This window comes from Carex rostrata, chromosome 21, assembly GCF_964058835.1.
Source record: "Carex rostrata chromosome 21, lpCarRost1.2, whole genome shotgun sequence".
In the NCBI taxonomy this organism is placed as follows: Eukaryota; Viridiplantae; Streptophyta; class Magnoliopsida; order Poales; family Cyperaceae; genus Carex; species Carex rostrata.
Window position 1 is genome coordinate 5,279,233 of NC_135938.1, and position 13,131 is coordinate 5,292,363.

The following is a 13,131-nucleotide window of genomic DNA, read 5'->3' on the forward strand; positions in this document are numbered from 1 at the left end:
GGAAATTTTTTATCTATAGAAATTATTGAAATCACACGTACGGAAATAGAAAGAGTCTTTTGTTTGCAACAAATATAGAAAAATCTGACTCAATGAGTCCGATTCAAATATATGAATTGGATTTAATGGTTTAGATCCATTGATATATTTTATTTAAATAAAAAAGACGTTGATGGAAAAATCTAGAATATAGATGCCACAAAAAATCAAGTTAGAAATGGATCAGCTTCAATGATAAAGATTCAATTCTGAATTGATTAAATGTGATAGCTACCGATTCTTCTTTTCTACCAAATTTAAAAAAAAAAATTATTTAAATATTCATCATTGAGGCTGATCCACTTAGGATCTGATGAAATGTGGCACTTGCATTCCTCCCTTTCAACAGTTCAATATATATATCGATGGATCTGAACCATTGAGTTCGATCCATATATTTGGACCGGACTCATTGAGTCAAATCTTTTTATATTTGTTGGAAACGAGGTATTCTGTATGTATGAATTTAATAATTTCTAACCATATATTTCATTTTTCAAATTATAACTCTTTATAGTGTACCATGTTCAGATTATCATTTGATTTGAACTGATTTGTCCAAAAGGAGTTGAATGAGAGTCCCAAAAGTACTTTCTTTTTTTCACTTGAGGAAAATATCCGTCGTGCCACTTGGCAGCTTTGACTTGGAGAAGTAGGGATGAATGGATGTCTCGAAATTGATGCAACTTCAGGACTCTTGTCCCTTTCCTTCCTTTGGATTGCTGTCTTTTCTTGTGTTCAATGGCGATCACAAACTGAATAAGGCTAAACTGAAGCTTAAAATTGGAAAATTGAGGTTTAATTGAGGCAAATGTTATTGATCGGAGGTTGAAATTTGCAGTGTTAATGGGTGCTGTTTATTTGACTGGCCATCATTATGGGAACCAATGTCAGTTACAAGGTTTGAAGGCTCTTATGAGAAAATGTACAGTAGAATACCTGAATTTATGCCTCTGTTTAAATTCTTGGCCTGATATTGTATATAATCTATATGATTTACAATGAGTTGTTCGATATAGGGATATTTTTGTGATTGTCGATGACCATGGTCTGGTATTTTAGCTAAATTTATTTATGATCAAAATTTTTTTTTTTTGAAGGTTGTCGACAATTGTCGGCAACAAATCTATTGAAAAGAAAGTTTATTTACAAGTTTCGTACTTAGCACCAAAGTAATCAAAATTAAGCTTTTTTTGTCATTCTCACAGAAACGTGAGATCATATAAGGTTTACAAGAACACCAAAAAACTTTTTTTTTTCTTTTTTCTTTTTTCTTTTTCAAATAATCTGAACCTCTGAAATTAGATTCTCAAATGGCACTGTTTCAAGGGTATTTTCGTCCACTTAAAAAAATTTAAACATTTAAGAGAGCATGCTAGGCTCAAATAAATTGATATATGAAAATGTAAAACTGTCGACGGAAACCTTAGGATGCAAAAATTACAAACAGCTTTAGAACATTCGATGCCTACTTGGTACAATCAGTTTTCTCAAATTACGAACACTTTCTTTCCAAATTTTTAATCCCACCGAAGCCTAATAGGAGCCATCTGGCTTTTCTTATCAGAAATGGATAATCATTGGTTTGATTCGAGTCTGAATGGATATGTGGATGAGTCTAGAGTGGAAAAAATGGCACGGCGGAGCCAGCTCCGTCACGGAACGACACGGTATGCATGTCAGTTACATGTTGTGACTCGCTTGTTTCGTGTCGTGATCATTCATGTACCGTGACTATCTTTTAAAACTTTGACATGACACAACACTTCACGTGAAAGATCTAATCACGGCATAACATGTGATCACGCGTAATTAAGACTATTAGATATTGATCAAATGGTGAATCTTGAATATACTAACTTAATTAAATTATGATCACGTGAGTCACACGAGGCACATTTGGGACACGGCATTACCATTCGCATTTCGTGACCACCCCTTAATATTTTGACCACGGCACAGTACATAAAAAATTAACTTAGTCACAGCACGGCACAAGACTAAAGTCACGGTATGTTAGTCACACGATACGTTTTTCCACTCTAGATGAGTCCAATCCTCTGAAGTAACAATATATATTTCTGTTTAGATCTGAACCGGCTGATCAAAATCCGAGCTAATCCGACCCCAAGTTCAATGCACAATCTCTTTAATATTTATGTTGATCCTGATTGGACGGTCTAGATCTAAACAAAAATAAACCTCGACAAGAATTCTACGTGGATGCGGGAGGTGGTTTTCTCCAAAAATTTTGTGTAACATCCAGTTCATTAAAAATTCAAATTATACAAATATTTTTGTAAGAATTTTAAATATACTCGATCCGCTAAATAATTCAGCGGGTCGAATTTGGTTTGGGTTGCTGAATTATCTAGCATACCATTTATATATCCAATTCTTTCACTACAAAGCCAAACTAGGATTTCAGATCCAGTGAAGTTAACTCAATCTTTGAGTTTTAAATCGGAACCGTTCGATTCGAATTTGCGATAATTTATCCGAAGTAGAGCGCACACGTTTTGAGAAATAAATTCAAATCACGAAACAATCTCGAGCGACATATTCGAATTGAACATTCCAATCCAAAATCCAAAAATTGAATTACTTAGAGATCCGGACCCACAAACTAGTTTACTAAATAATCCGGGTCTGACCGGTTGGATTATTTAGCAAGACCGGTTAGATTATTTAACAAGCCAGATATATTTAAAATTTTTATAAAAATAAATGTATGATATGAATTTTCAATACATCGAATGTTATAACTAAAAACGAGGCGCGTAGAAATATCCAGAGAAAAGAAGGCGAAAAAAATTGGAGCAAGCTGTGTCGCTGAAAGGTGGGACCGACCTGTCAGTTAGTATAGACTGTTAACAGTATTGTCTCTATCAAAGATTAAGATATATAGACATGTAGTATAGATTTCGAAATTTTTAGCAGGAAGATAGATCGGAATTCAAGGTCTGGTCAGCACCAACATGTATGCGAGAAATTGAAACAGTTTGGGCTAGAGTTAGCTTTGACGTCAGATTTACTCAAAAAAAAAAAAAGCTTTGACGTCAGATTTACTCAAAAAAAAAAAGGCTTTGACGTCAGATTGACAGGCCCCACGTGGAGGCTCCGAATATCCCGCAATTCGTACTAGATTGTGAACCGGTGTTTGGATTATTCAGGCCCAGCCTAAATACCAACAGTTTTGGGAGGGCATCCTGGAAAAGGCTGATTCGCCGAATAAGTTTAACTACGTGCTATGCATGGAAATAAATCTGCTGTGATTTTTTTAGAATCACAGGGTCCTGTTATTCCAAATCTAGCCCTCTAGTTTTTGGAGTGCACCAATCTCAAAGACAGTTATTTTTTATACACAAATCACAAAACATATGAAGAGATGGATGTGGAATAACAGGACCCTGTGATTCTAAAAAAATCACAGCAGATTTTTGTTTCCCGAAAGGGTGATGCCACGTTAAGCGCACCTGTTGCATACTTGCATGTGAGCCTTTTTACACAACACATCATATATATATAGAGATTCATTAATGAACTCGAAAAGAGCTTTTATTGCATGAATTCTTATAATTTGAAGAGTGTAATTTTATCTAAAGAAGGAATTCAATTAATCATTTTTGGTGACACTGAATTATACTCTCTATTTTTTAAGTTTTTAAAATTCAAATAATCGATCCAAACCATTCAACATAATGAATAAATTAAAATATGTTTGCATATCAAATTTTACATTTTTTTCTAATTTTTTTTACTATTTATTAAGTATTTAACAAAATCGTCTTATTCAGACCATTGAATTTTTGTATCCATCTTAATAAATATTAAAAATTGTAAAATTTGATCTGCATGCACATTTTAATATATCTATCATGTGGAACGGTTTGAATTGACTATGTATGTTGTTGGACATATAGATAGTCATATATAATGATCAATTTTTTTGTATTTTAAATTTTTTTTTATTGTGGTATTAAGGACAATTAATTTTAGATAGCTAAATTTTATGTCACTTGATATACAACGAAACATAGACTAAATCTTATCATTTTGTGCATCCTGATATATGCATTATATATATATAGAGAGAGAGAGAGGGGCTAATATCAAAACGTTTGCACTATGCCTCCCGTGCAACTAAATTATTTTTCGATTTTTAAAATCCAAATGATCGATCCAAACCATTAGATGTGATCTCCATATTAAAATGTGCTTGGAGACCAAATTTTACATTTTTTGGAATTTTTTTACTATTTATTAAGCCACTTTGAAAATCACTGATCCAATGGTAGCTTCTGATTTTACTGTTTGGTTAAGCCACCGTTGGATCAGCGATTTTCAAAGTGGCTTAATAAATAGGAAAAAAATTCCAAAAAATGTTAAATTTGGTCTCCAAGCACATTTTAATATGGAGATCACATCTAATGGTTTGGATCGATCATTTGGACTTTAAAAGTCAGAAAACGACTTAGTTGCACGGGAGGCATGGTGCAAACATTTTGATATTAGCCCCTCTCTCTCTCTCTCTCTCTCTCTATATATATATATATATAGTTGGGCTATGATGCATTGCAATGTATAGCCTCTTTTGTACATTGGACTATAAATCACCGGATTCAAAGTCCAAATAACCGATCCAAACCGTTAATCTTGTTCTTCATTTTAATATGTATTTGAAGACCAAATTTTACATTTTTTTGGAAATTTTTTATTATTTTTTTAGATTTATTGAAAATCACTTTTTCTTATGGTCCAGATTTATCTGAAAACAATAATTTTCAATAAATCTAAAAAAATAGTAAAAAATTTCCAAAAAATATAAAATTTGGTCTCCAAACACATATTAATATGGAGAACAAGATGAACGGTTTGGATCGGTTATTTGGACTTTAAATCCGGTGATTTATAATTCAATGTACAAAAGAGGCTATACAATATTGCAATGCACCATAGCCCAACTCTATATATATCAGTGTTTTAGTATTCGGTTTATTCGGTCGAATATTCGTATTCGATTGGAAACTGAATAGGAAATGAGTATTTGGTTTTGAATATTCGGCCGAATATATTTTTCCGCATATTATCTATTCGGCCGAATATTTCCAAATAGAGAATAAGAATCCGAATAAGAACCGAATATTTCTGAATATGAACCAAATATTTCCGAATATGAACCGAATATTTCCGAATAGAGAATAAGAATCTGAATAAGAACCGAATAAGTTATAATTTCATTTATAAGTTTGAACTTATGTTTTATTTATACTTATTTGTAGTTTTGTAATTTATACTGTGGGTTGTTAACTTGTTCTAACTTGTGTTATGTTTTATTTATGTTTATTTGTAATGTTTATCTATGTTTATTAGAGTTAATGCCTATGATTTTTCATTTGAAAATCCGAATAAAAATTTGAATATTCGGCCGCATACTGTATATGCGGTATTCGGTGTCTTTCCGAATACCGAATATTAAAACATTGATATATATATATATATAGAGAGAGAGAGAGAGAGAGAGAGCTAGTGACTAATGTGTATTCGTATGCATATGGCCCGATATGCATACAGTCCAAATTTAAAATTTTAAAATCCAAAACATCAATCTGAACCGTTCATCTTGTTTTCCATATTAATATGTGCTTGGAGACCAAATTTTACATTTTTCTGAATTTTTTTACTATTTATTAAGCCACTTTGAAAATTATTGATCCAACGGTGGCTGCTGATTTTACTGTTTTGTTAAGCCACCGTTGGATCAACAATTTTCAAAGTGGCTTAATAAATAGTAAAAAAATTCAGAAAAGTGTAAAATTTGGTCTCCAGGCACATATTAATATGGAGAACAAGATGAATGTTTCGAATCGACGTTTTGAATTTTGAAATTTCAAATTTGAACCGTATGCATATTGGGCCATATGCATACGAATGCACATTAGTCTATATATATATATATATATTATGCCTATAATGTTGCATTTCAAATCAAAGCTTTATTTTTCTAGATTCTCAAGATTGTTAAAATAGTTAATTGCCAAGAAATTATTAATACTAGTCTTTGGGACGCTTTTATTCAAATTAAATTAATTAAGTTAATTGGTATCAATATATATAGGAGTGTCAATGATACCCTTTTAGCTGTTTATCTGACCCGTATTGTATTCGATAAGGTGGGTATAGATAAGTTTTTTTTTTTTTGTTAGCTTATTGGGTATGAGTATGGATAAGGATTTTTTTTCATTAGCTAAATGGGTAAGGGTATGGGTAAAGGCTATTTCGTACTCGTTACCCTGTAGGTAATTATATAAAATATAACAATATGATAATGTTTGAGCAATAATTAATGAGTACTTTTGTTATTTAGTGTATTGTTTGTGTTGTAAGAAAAATATTAAACATATTATTTTTTATTTGTATGTCTTGTTCTTTAATTAAATAATTAAATTTGTCAGAAGATATATTTTTGCTTTTGAAATCTCTTGTTTTATAAAAAATACAATTTAGTTGAAATTGATTGTACATTTTTTTTTATTAGTAATATCATTGCATATGTGTGAAATAAATGAATTTTGATGTTCTATTTGTAAAATATAATAAAACTAATTATTATAGTAGTATTGTTCGTTTTTTATCCGCTACCATTTCATTATCCGATAATTTTAATGGGTAAGAGTAGAGTAGGGTAAAGTCAAATCTTAATGGGTACGGGTAGGATATGGGTAAGATCTTTCTTAGTGGGTATGGGTATATGAAAATGCTTCTACCCTAGCTACCCGTATCCTACCCATTGACACCCCTAAATATATAAGAAGCCTTTTACAAAATCACAGAAATATACATCTAAGTAAATTAAGTTTTGTTGTAAACGCTTACCTTAACTTAATTTGACGTTTGAAGTAAACATGAACCATTCTTACAAGAAGGATTTAATCCTCCAAAAAGATAGCCCCCTTCATACACTACTTAAATATTAATTGTCAATATAAACATGATTTATGTCGAAATTTTATATGTATGTTTGTATAACATTGCAATGTTTTTACTCAAATTTGATTGACACGTACATGATTTGCCAAAAAAAATACTTATGTGGACAATTATTGTGCATTTTGTACCGCGTTGATCCTCATGAAAATATAGTCCATGATCATAGTCTCTTACATTCTGTGCAAAAAGTGATATACATTGCATTAATTTGGTGATTTTGTTTTGAGAATTAGGAAGCATTGTACACTTTTATTTTCATTATTTTTATTGTCAATTTTAGTTTGCTTAATTTGATTATTCATCATCTTTATCATATGCTCTTAGCTAGAAAAAAAAAAGTTCATAGTATTTTTCTCAAATAAATGCCTTCATTGCCAAAAATATATTAATAGCACACAGATGCAAGGACCCGGTCTATAATTATAAGATCTAACAAAATATTTCCTCAAGAAGCTCTCACAAATTGATGCGCGCGCATCAGCTGTTCTCAAAATATAGACCGAGTGCAAATAGTGTTATCCCACTATCTAATTCTGTCAGCACAACTCATAATTCATAAAATGCCACACTAACCCTAAACCAGACTGATCTCCAAACATTAACTCATCATCTTAGGCAGCTAGTGCCAAGCATTTCTTTTGCGGCTTGCCGCCGCCGTCACACTTGTCAGTCGCTAATTCCTCCTCCTCACTGGTTGTCTCCTCATCACAAGTCTCCACCATCTGCTGCAATGTAGATGTAGATGCCGATGTCGAAGCCTCAGAATCATCATTCCTAGCATATCCGACATACGTCATCAACTGCATTTTGACCTGTCCATCGTCTTCTCTCTCAATCTGCATCAGCTCTGGCTGGCGATCCATCTGCACCAAGGACATTGTTATCCTCCCGTTGGATCTCTCGATGTTCATGAATTGACATGGCCTCCCGATATACCGAGGAATTGGAGGAGGGAACCCCCTGTTAACCAGCAACTCAGCATCAATGGCCTTCTGTTTCTGACGCTTGCGACTCCAACTCCATTCTGTCACGGCCTCACTCATGTCCTTCACCATGTTATCACATGTTTCCGATCCAAGAATCTCAGTGCATGTGTATAGACTGCTGCGATCAGGTTCACACAACCCAAACAAAGGACTTAGATCTTGTAGCTCTGGCTCCTCATCAACTAGGGTTTCTTCAGGCTGAGGCGCCTTTGGGGTTTCATCCGGCTGGGGTTCCTCCACTATGGTTTCATCAGATGGAGGCTCCTCAACTTGGGTTTCACCAGGCAGAGGTTCCTCAGCTAGGGTTTCTTCAGTATGAGACTCTATCTCTGACTCTTCTCCATTTTCTGCCTCTGAAATTGGTTGAAGGTGTGCTTCTTCAGGAGGTGCATGCAGGGGATCAGTGGAGATCAGAGGAAAGTCTTTGTCAGGGAAGGAAGGGATATCATAGTACTTATGCTTCTCATCTCCGGCACCATTAATGGAGGAGCCGAAGAGGCATTTTCGGATGACTAACATGGCTTTGATTGGGGTGTGTAGCTAGATGAGGAATGGAGTTTTAGTGTCTTAATTTTTTTTAATTGAAATGGTGATGGAATTGATGGAAAATTAGGAGGAAGGCCATAGTGAAAGAGATGAGTGTTTCCAGAGATGTGGCAATAGGGGTGTGGAGTGTGGGGATATTTATAGTATTCTCTGAGAAAGAGATTTACTTGGTAGTAAAGTGGTAAATGGACTCTCAAGTTGGAACCATTCTCTCTTTCAAGTGGAGTTTGAGGCCTTTTTTTTCATTGTAATTAAGATTTAATGTGGCATTGGTAATTTTCATGAAGAAATTCTGAGTATGATTCTGCTCTAAAAATCATACTAGATTGTAACCGTTTGATTTTTATCGACGAGCGGACATAAATTTACGGGTGTATTAGTGTATATGATTTTTAGCAAACATATCAAATGCTTTTAGAGGCGATCTAGCAAGAAATGAATTGATTTCGTTATTGCTGGTAATAAAAAACCACTAGCTCGGTCAACAAATCTTGGCAGTAAATTAATATATGTCGAAGATATGTTGATACGCTAATTAAAGAACAAAATTATTCAATAATTGTCGCGTCACGTGGTAAGTTATTAATGAAAGTATGCTGAGTGCATACATAACATTTAAACTCGTCTTTTTCAGCGCATCTTAAATTGATGTAGCAATAAATTAGTTCCTTTAATTTTAAAATGATTTAGTAATAATGTAATATACATAATCATTAGGAATATTATTACACCGATAATATGTATAAACTATATAAGAATATAGTAATTTTGAATAATTATTGATTTTCCTTTTTTTTGTAACAAGCATGTCCTTACTAACTTCTTTTTTTGTACATATTATGCTTATTAATTTTAAGTTTGTATTTAATACCTAAAAGAGAAAAAAAATTGCTAGCTAGATACATTTTCAAGGTAATATCATACAAGGAAAAAAATAATAATAAGCACGATGTTGGACAATTTTAATCAACAAATTAAACACTGATCAATGATCATGCATCCACAAAATAAAATAAATAATGGTAGTCAAAATGTCAAACATATATAATTTCTATTTGATTGCCTAGGCCACCTTTATAATTTTCACCACAGAAAATCCAGAGGGTTCCTTCTGCTGTGAGCAAGCCAATTTAACATGGAAAAGAGGGTTGCCTTGCCTCCAGTTGAATAGGATTTATTATCATGTGTAGCTGGAAATAATAATGGATTATCATCGCTTAATTAATTCAAAAGATAATTCATATTCATTATCTACACAACTAACGTGCTTCAGTTTCTAAACTTTACAGCAACAATACAGAGAACAGTTTGTCAGTACGCAATTTCTCTTTAACGGCTTAATTAGGCATTTTGCGAACACGATTAATTCCCAGTTCATCATTCAAACTCACTCTTTTCTAAAATGATATATGCTTTTGGCCTGTAAACTACAAAATATTTCACAATATTGTCACAAAACATCGTGATTATCTAAATGTGACCGTCCAATGAAATGTAGACACACTTAGATAGTCAGATAGGGGTATATACAAAGCGATATTTTTAAAGGACGTACGGTGTCTTCGATCAGTCTGTTCAAAACTTCAAATCGTTCAATGTTCATCGCATGACTCTACTTTTTATTCAACTATGCGCGCGTGGAAGGAATAATTATACTAATTTCATGTATAATCACGAATTAAGACGTAATAAAATTAGGGAAAGGCTAGTGTGCTACCTGTAGCATAATCATATGTTGTGGTACTCCTTTAAAAATCTATTTAATATACTTCAAACGACGAATTTAAACTGTTAAAACTAATCTACTTCACGAGTGATGCATTTACATAATTTTTTTATAAGTTTTTGTATTCCTTTAGAAAAAAGTGAAGTGCTAAAAAAATAATGAAAAATGAATGAATTAAAATTAACTTATAAATCATTATTTTTTTATCGCTTGACTTTATACTAAATAAATTAAAAATATATATATAATCTTTGTTTGTAAATGCATCACTCTGAATGTAGATCGGTGTCGACGATTTTGATTCATCATTAAAGTGTATCCAATAGATTGTTAAAGAGATAACACATCATGTCACTATAGTACTATAGTACGTCTATAGGTATAGCACGCTCAAGTCTTGTTCAGCTAATTAATACGATTTGTAAGTTATTCACCAAGACTATTTGATATAGAGATTGATTTTTAAAATGATTTTTTTTTTCATTTTTCATAAGAGATAAGAGTTATCCTTTATGATTTATAGAGAGTTATCAATTCCTACAAGAAATGGGGTCGAAGAAAATTTATGAGCTTAATCTTAAAACTGTCGGCTTGCCCTTTGAACGAAGAATTTAAATTATTAATTTTAATCTACTTGATTAGAAAAGACATTTATGCATTAAACTTTTTATTTTGAGCTCAAATTGTATAAGAACGAGAGGTTAAACGCAAATTACTTTTAGGATGAAAATCCATTGACAACTAATTAGCTTGAGAATCTTGAGAAACATTAAGTTTTATTTTAAAATCTGAGGTATATAATGTTATAAAATTTTATACAAACATATATACACAAAAATAATCAAATTAAATGCAGGTTCAGTTGTTTAATTATCAAAGGACATACAATTAATTTACAGCGATTCTTATTTAACGATATTTGAAGGACCATCAAATGGTACTTAAATTTGATAAAAAAATTGATATACGACGACCAATCTATAAGAAAGATAACACGTCTATTATCTTCTTCCTATTTTTCAAAAAGATTTGACATAATTTGAGAAGGCATGTCAAGATTTTCAAACTAATCGATCGTCAAGGGATCACCCGCCACTCTTATATTTATAGTCACTTTTTAATGGTTTTCAATGATCTTATACAAAATAAATTCGATAACTAAAAGTTTTGCATATAAACGCACCCGTCAAATAGATAAAAACCTACTGTTAAATTTGCCGTTCGAACTCTAATATATATTTTTTTTAAAAAGACAAAAATGTCCATTTCATTGCTGAAATATAATAATTACAAAAATCAGTTTTTTTCTATCCAGCCTAATGAATTCATTATCCCTTCTTACAAACCAAAAATTTAGTATCAGGTAATATAACCACCAAAGCTTGCTATTAGCAAGACACAAAAAATACGCTAAATTTGCTAAAACTAAGCCACAAAATATTGGGCTAAGGCTAAGTATAACTATACGACAAAATTGGTGAAGCATTTTCATTTTCCACTACGGTAACACATCGGCAGCAGCAAACCCTTGCTGTCCAGAGACCTCCACACCCGAATGGAAAGGCACTAGCTCCATTGGCATGTACTTGTTCAATGGAATGGCATCTTCTATGACCGGTAGCCACTCGCCAACAACATTCTTGACTTTCTTGCTCATGTTTCCTGCCCAATAAGAACAAAAAGATTTAATTAGTAAAATCAGATTTCTAGCACTTTTAATAGCACAAGCATTGAAACAAACCTCATTCCTATGTTTCCACAAACTCCAACTAACTGCACTAAGTATAATTAAGAAACATGTTCTATCTATGACATCGAGAGAATAAGCAAATGCAAGTATAATATCCCAAGTTGTCCATGATTGCATTATAAATTGACTTTTTCCTAACCAAAACCAAATTTGTTGAGCTAATATACAAGTGATAAAGAGATGGTCAATCGATTCATTGTGTAAACAGAACTGACATTTGGGGTCTCCAACCCACCTTTTAATGGATAAATTGTCTTTGGTTAAGATGGTATTATGTGAAACTAGCCACATGAATACTCTAATTTTTGGTGGTACCGGCAAGTTCCACCATATCATTGCATGTTTTGATTGATATCCACCAAAGTTAAGAATTTTATAAATCGAATGAGTTGAAAACTTCCCTGAGGCTTCTCATTTCCACTCAATTTTGTCGTGTGAGTAAGTGAATGAAGTGGAGCTGATTAGATGTAGTAATTCTGTCCATTCCTGAAAATCTATTCCTACTAATGAAGTTCTAAATTTTACTAATCGCCCTTGAGAGTGTACCACATCAGCTAAGAGTATGTTTGGGTTTGTACATTGAGTAAACAAAGTGTAGTACCTAGTAGCTAGTGTGCAATTTTGATACCATTGGTCAACCCAGAACCTAATTTGCGAATTTACCCCTGGTTCATAAGATACCCTCATTTCCCCTACATGATTAACTTTCAACATAGCAGTCCAAAAGGCAGAATTTAATGGATGGTGATTGGGCACATACTTATGTATTAGAAGGGTTTTTCAAAGTCCATTGTATTCAGAATTTTTCAATTTCCACCACCATTTGAGTAGAAGAGATATGTTCATTTGTCTTAGATCGATAATTCCTAAATCACCAACCTGTTTAGCTAAATTTGAGGTGTACCAGTCTATGAGAATATATTTTTTTTCTTTTTAGAATTACCTTGCCATAAGAAGCGTCTTCTAATCTTATCTATTTGTTTAATTACCGTAAGAGGAATCATATAGACTGAGAGTGCATATAAAGGGACAACTATAAGGACTGAGTTTATTAAGGTTAAACTACCTCCTATGGATACCAAGCTTCCTTGCCA